This window comes from Gallinula chloropus, assembly GCF_964237585.1.
Source record: "Gallinula chloropus genome assembly, chromosome: 4".
NCBI classification, from domain to species: Eukaryota; Metazoa; Chordata; class Aves; order Gruiformes; family Rallidae; genus Gallinula; species Gallinula chloropus.
In genome coordinates, this window is record NC_140088.1 from 10,392,228 (window position 1) to 10,399,909 (window position 7,682).

Below are 7,682 nucleotides of genomic sequence, written 5' to 3' on the forward strand. Positions count from 1 at the left end.
AAAGTATCAATTCTATGAATATTGTTGCTGGGCTTTATTCTGTTATCTTGAAAACGGGTTAGGCTATTTCCTATGTTTGTATCACAAATAAATTTAAATGACCATGATTTCCTATGAAGAGAGAAAAATTATTGGGTGATAATAAAAAAAGGGATGAAACACACAGACATAAAAAAATCATCTTTTTTTGTTCTAAATAAAGAAAAGCAAGACAGGCATAATTTAAATGCTTATGACCAAATGAAATTATCAATGAAAAGGAAGAAGCTGTTAAAGGAAACATACATTGAGTTCTGATCCTAATTACCCATGTTTAGATATGTTTATTTAGGTAAACAGATGAAATATTTTTGATCCAGATGTGACAATTTCCATGCTGTCATTTACCTTGCAGAGATCATAGAATTTTTGCTTTTATCACATTCCCCCGAGTACTTTCATGTTTTTGTTAAAAAGCAGTAGTTGAGAAAACATGTCAGATGCTAAGCACAAAATCCACAATGCAGCAACATGGAAAAAATGTAACAACTGTTTTGGAATAAATGTCTTTAAGTCAACCTACATACAATCTTAAATGACTTGCCAATGAATGCTAATTAGCTTTAAAGTTACACCGTGACATGACATCAAGTGCTAAAGAAAACACTTGCAGATGTAGCTGGTCTATGACCAAAGAACACAAATTAACAGATATGTTTCTGACAAATACCTATAGGTAAAGTTGTATTGGTATTTAGGATTGTTACTCCAAGACTAGCTAGAAATTAAGCCAAAGGCTAAGTAATGCTCTCAGGCAAGCTGTGATTATTAAAGATGTGATTTTTTTTCTTAACAACTGACTTAAAATTAAGCTTATATTGAAGTGCAAAGATGTGACTGTGTGAGACCAGAGTGCTTCTCTTCTTATAAAAAAACTTCATGTTTTATTCCTGCTGTAGCTAATAAGACTCCTTGGGGTTTTGAGTATATTATAATAGTTCATTGCATCATTATCCAACACATCTAACAGATTACAGGATGCTCATTATGAATATTTCCAGTCACAGTTAAGTTGAACATGAACATTGTTCAAGTAACCTAAAAACATCAATAAGTACCAAAAGTATTATGTAACTATTTTGCATAGCAGTGTTCCTGTCAAATGCGGACAGTAGATTAGTTCCCTCTAATTTATTTATCTTTATACAAGCAAGTGCAATATAAAAGGACAAATCTTCTCATCCTCTCACACAGAAATTGCTTAGATGTCAGGAATTATTCATGAAGAAACTTAATGAAGTTTAGCACAAGATTTTGAATTGTTAATTTACTTGGGGGGGGATGTATATGGGTTAACAAAAATGAATTTTTCATTTTCCTGATAATAGGAGATTTCCTTAGAGTGTTCTATGACATATCTCATCAAGATTCATCATTCTGCAAAAGATATAAAGAAATCAAAAGCAAGCATTCACATTTGCTAATATATCTTGTGAAGCCCTTTGAAGAGAAACGAGAGCAGTCTATTGTGTTTCTGTTCAAGGCTGAGCAGACAGTTAGCACTAAATAGATACATGAAAACTGGTTCGTAGGAGATGACAAAGACAACAAAACTAACAGCCAAACTCGTCTTGGTCGCCTTCTAATACCTGTGTGCAACGTATCTTTCTAGTTAGAAACTCCTTCCATTTAATCTGTAAAATGCTCTGCTGATTCAAACTACACATTTAACTGACTATATTTCCAGTATTATCAACTCCAACCTTTACTTCTTCCCTCCTCTTTGTTCCAGCCCTTCCCTCCCTCTCGGTGTACCCTCAACTGAATTTTGCTGTTGTTCCTGAATCACGTTCTACCTCCTCTTTTGAGAAAGGAAATCACTTCAGCTAACACCTGTGATCCCCAGCCTACACGTGGCATTGACAATAAAAGCCAGCCACTGGCTTTTGTGCCTATCACGCCAAAAGCCTCTTCTACACTTCTGTTTAATCTACAGTACTGAAAATCACTAATCTTCATGGGGCAATATGAATTTGCTTTGGACATTCCTGCAATTCAACAAATTGCAGCTGCATTTTCTAACTTTAAAGGAATTTAATAGCAGTTTAATCTGCTTTTTTGCTGCAAACTGTGTCCCTGTTTCTTCCTGATGGTTGAGGCAACTAATCCTGAGGAGTCCCTGTACTCAAGAGAGCTCTAAGTAGCACCCACTCCCTTTCACACACCATGCATCTTTGACAACTGGATAGCCTCTCATCCCCTGTCCTTGAGAAAGGGTAAATAAGAATGGCTGATACTGTGCTGATCTTGAAACTACACACATGTTCACAACAGGAGTTTTCTCAGATTTTTAGGACATCACCAGCAAAACTCAGCTGCCTTCTACCTGACATTTTCTGTTTGAATGGTAAGAGTTTCAGAAAAGTCACCATATCTTCTTGTAGGTTTATAGTGCCCAAGCCAACACCCATGTTTACCAGTAGTATTCAAGGCATCTTACAAGCAGCAGCAGTTCAACACAGAGAAAGCAGCATTTTTTCCATTTCTCTGTTGTACCCAGAAGGTCTACCTTCATCCTGCACTCATCCAAAAACCCACTTCGGATTTTCATTCTTGTTCCTCTTTCTCCCTGCAAAACAATGCAGTTGCTTAAGTCTCGTAATCCTCTCGCTTTGCCTTTTACTCTCCTATAGTTAGAAATACATTAATATCACTGTTGTCCTTCATTGCACTGATTATTACCTACTTCATCTAGTTTTCTATTCCATCTTTTGCACCCTCTGTTGGGAAATTTTCCTTTCTTTGTACTCCTTTAGTCGGACTTTCCACATAAAATTAAAGCTTCTTTGAGGCTTTTCGTAGCAACAACCCACGTATAACTACAATCCCATACCATGCCTCTCCCATCACACTCCTTGCCACCACAGCTACACCAAAGTTTTCTCACAGCGCTGCTCTTGCCTATGACTTTGTATCCGTCCCATGGTGCCAGCCTCCTTTTTGGACCTGTTTTTCAAAGAGTACTTTGCCAGCTTGACAAGCATTTACTCTCATTGCTTCCTCTTGGTGATATTTTTTAAAAGACTCCACAGTTAGGCTTTTGGTTATCTTTTTGTCGCTTTTGTCTTGCCCATCTACTTAAACCAAAGCAACCTTGGGTCAAGAAACCAAAATATGTGGTTCCACAATGAAAGCCAATTGTTAGTTTATGTCCGATAAAATGTTCTTTCAAAGAAACATGATAAATCCTGTCTGTTGTAACCTGTACTTTAAAATCCAATAACTTTTTTCTAATAAAATACATGTAGGTACTTCATCTTTATCTGCATAATTTAGATACTTCATCTGCATAATGTAGATGCTTCATCTTCATGTTCATAGACATCACCTTTGGACCTTTGGTAGTCTGCAGCCATCACACTTGTAAAGAATCCATTCTTCAAGGTCTTGTGCTGATTCGTCATGTCTGAACAGCAAGAAGGTAACTGAGCTTATAAATGTAGAATAGCTTCTTAACTCACCTAAATACAGGATACCTGTAGAATCTGATTATGTGGAGTAACATTATAACTTGAGCTTGTACCTTTGGCTAAGTTGTCAGTTTTCTGCTTGGGTTCTAATGTGTTATATTATCCCTTGGAAATCTTGGTTTCTAAAAGAAAACCTGATCATTCTGAAATTACAAAAATTGAATATAATGAAGTTTTGTTAATTTAAGATTCCATTCATATTACTAGAACATACTGTCCTAAAGGAAGGAATTGGTTATGACCTTTAATTGAAAAGAGGGTAAGATGTTCTCCACTGGAATGATAAGGGTTTCTTGTTATGGGTCAGTGTTTTTCCTTTATTTTACAGAGAAATCTAGTGTCATAAAATGGCTTATTTTCGAAAGGCAATAGTTTATTTTTCCTGCATTTGACATTTTCTGTGTCCCACATTTGCAAACGGAATACTAACTGAAAACATTCTGCACTGATTTCTGTGGCCATTAAACAGTTCTAGTGGCCATAATATAATCTAGCCAATGGTAGATGCTGAGCCCTGCCAAACAGGAACCAGAGCAGGACTGAAAGAAAAAATATACCATTTTCCATCTCTTTGAGGCAGAGTGCTAACATTGAGCTTAGCTATGGGGGGAGCAGTGGACAAAACCAAAAAAAACACATGCAGTAACTGATAGCTAAAGAAAGAAAAACATCGATGGAGCCTGTGAAGGAATTCTGCCTCTCTCAGGAAACATAAAGAAATACTTTTAAATATAGTCCCTGAAGTAACCACAGTGAATCCGATGGCAGATACCACATGGGTAAGAAAGTATACTGGAAATGTCATCAGCTTCCCATTTCCTATGGAGCTCAAACCTTTCCTACTGCAATGGAAGATACTTGTCTTCCAACAGCCTTGGTTGTTGAGAACAGACCTGTTTGCACTACTCAGGTCTGTTCAAACGATTTGGTCTGAAGAATCTCTAGAAAGAATGTCATGTAAATATTAGTTGAAATTTGAATATGAATATCAGTTTGACTGCATTTGTAACCAGTCATACTTTGACTTTTTTTTCCTCATCTAAATATGTCTTTCCATTGAAGCCAAAATGTTTCATAAAAATGTGTCAGTTTTAATGAAGTTTTCAATGGGAATGTTCTAAATATCCTGGCTTGTCTACTTAGTCATTTCCTAATGAGAGAGTGAAACAAAGAAAGGGTTGGAAAGAGAAATACACACACACACACAAAATCTGTCTTTTTTTGGCCCCAAAACAGATATATGCAAGTTTATGACATAGAAATGTTCCAAGGAGTTTTGTTTTATTTCCAGTGTAGAACAAAAAGACATCTCAAATCATACATATTTTCACAGACTGGGAAATAACATGTTGCCCTTAGGTTAGCTCTAGGTATGACATTTTGTGTTTGCTTCCTGCAAACAATACTGTAGGTCTGTAAGAAGGAAAACTTATGAAAATCTTTTTCAGCTTCAATTCATTAGTAGTCACAAAGGCAAATTCTAATTGAATGTCACTTTTATATCTACAATTTTTTACATATGTTGTGTTGGCCTATATAAATCAACTCTTTAGAGAAAAGAAGCAGTACTTACAAACATAACAAACCAACACCGTATACACAGATGACACTGAGGATTACATTCAATTACACTTCAAATAATATGTCAGTTATGTTGACTGAATGTGTGTGAGGTATCAGTTATATTGCATGCAAATATATTTTAATTTCACATTTATATTGGCTCCTACAAATGCTTTTGATTTAAGGAATGAAAAATCAATTTTGAATTTTCCATTGCTGGTTAAGAAGATGGAACTGAAAGGATCCTTAAGGCAACAGTTAGTCGTTAAATAGATGCAAGGGAGATATGGATTAACCTTGGTCAGCCCAAGTTCCCTGAAATTCAGGAAGTGTTGGCTGCTTTTCCTGCCTCTAAGGAGCAAGTGTAAATTGGTGTTTGCTGCAAATTGTGTCCATGGTTTTACACAACAGTCAAAGACACTAAAGGTCCAAGGGAAATCTATGCCCTCTGCCAAAGTATGTCAAAAAACACTTCCCCAAACCTTAGGATTCACTTAATTTAGGATTTTTTAGTAGAAGGCCGAAAGCTAGAATTAATATATGCCAGAGGTTGAGAACAAATGTCACAGGTCCTTGTTAGCAATAATTTTAGTATGTTAAGTGAAACTCACGGAAAATATATGGAATTCAGTCATATTCCTCATTACAAAAGGAGACAAAAAATAATATTCAGTGGTCCCTATAGTCAGACCTGGGGAAAAATGATGTTCCTAGTCAAAATTTGGCAACTGCTTTCACCTCATAACTACACCAGTGATACGACTTTCGAAAATGAACACATACAGCATGCTTTTTTGTTGTTACTCGGATTTTAGCTGAGGTAAGCTAACATAATATAAACCTATTCATTCTGAAAAAGAAAGCACCAAAAAAATTAACTTATTTTACTTAATTACCTTATACCACTTTAATTGCAAATTGCCAAAATTCAGAAAAGGCAAAGTCTATAGAAGGAGGATTATGCACTGAAGTGATTTACAACTAATTTAAAATGATAAAAATAGTAGAGAATTTTGTAGCTTATTTGCCGACAATTGGAGAACAAGGAGGGAAAAGAAAAAAAGCAAAATTTGACACATCATTTATTCATTCTACGATGATCAGTTTACTTTAGTTGATACTATAGTAGAGACATTTTCTGTAAGCTTTTCATTCCGCAGTGATGTAAAGCACACACACAGCATAGGAATGAAGGAAAGCCATTTGTGTTGGCCTCATTTTTTTTTTTTTTAAACTCAAAATCATGTAGAGGATTCTTCAGACTACCCACACTGTTTACAAGGTGGTACATGTATCGCCTATAAAACATCTGTGAGGCACAATATCTGCTAAATGTTAGTCAAGGATCGCTTCCTTTCAAAGTGATTATTGATCCACTGTTAAAACAGCTTATAAAAACAACCATTTGGGAAAAGACTTATAACTTACTGCTGCCATTCTTTTACACATTTTTAAGTTATTTTTAGAGGAAATATCAATATTATGAAATAAATTTTGATCTAATTACAAATGTCTATGAAATCTATGAATAAAATTGTATTGGTATTATTTATATTTCTATAGAAAGGAAAGATAATATCCAGGACTGGCTTTTAAAACTATTAATGAGCCCTGGCAATGCGAAAAAGAGATGGATTAGGTAGATGTAATGAGATATGATTAAAGGGTGTAGGCACTGAAGGGTGTTGGAGAAATTCTTTTCAGAAGGAGTATAATTAGTGTCTGATAAAAGTACTTAGTAGACGAGATTTTTGAAGAAGAAAGGTTAAGATAAACACATACCATATGACAAACCTGTTTAATTTTTTTTCCTTTGGTTCTTTGCGTACTCAATAATCTGTTGAAGTTTTGTACATAAATAACATTTGTTGAATACTTGATGAAACTTCACAAGACAATTAAAGGAGTTTTAATTGCAAAACATAGAAAGCAAAGAAAATGTTGAAATGTCCTACTGCTTTTCTATTATGCATTCCTCTTTTACATTTATGGAACTTGGATAATAAGTTTCCCTGCAATTAAACAAACAAATCAACTTATTTTAAAAAAAAGCTTTCCAGAAGTTGCTTAGCAACTTTCAAAGTACTTTTTATTAAATTAGAAGCTACTTCTTTTAGTTTAGGCTTTAAAATAGGCTGCAGGTTAAAGCAGGTCATCCCAACCACCTTTATATAAATCCTGGATGGAGACACCTTTTTGTCCATTCAGCCAATAATATTTTGTACACTTTAATCTGTTAGAATGAGATATCAGGCCTCTGGTGCTCCACTTATAAGATTGAACATGTAGTTTACAACTGCAGTTTGAAATATTCCAAATGTTAGTCCAATTGGAGGATTCAGGGATGAATATTAGATGAATATGCCAGATACTTAGGGATCCAGATGAGAAGCTCACCATTAAGGGTCTTTCTGAGCATACATATGGTCATGCATCTATGAAGGAACTTATCCTGTGAAACATTAAAAACTGCAGTAACAGCAAGTACTGCCCCTCCTGCATCTGGAGACTTCTCACTGAAGGAGAGCTGCCACATCTTGTTCTTCTCTGGTCTCTGTTTTCAAGACCAGCATGATGGATTCCCCTGTTGTGTCCTTGACCTTATGACAT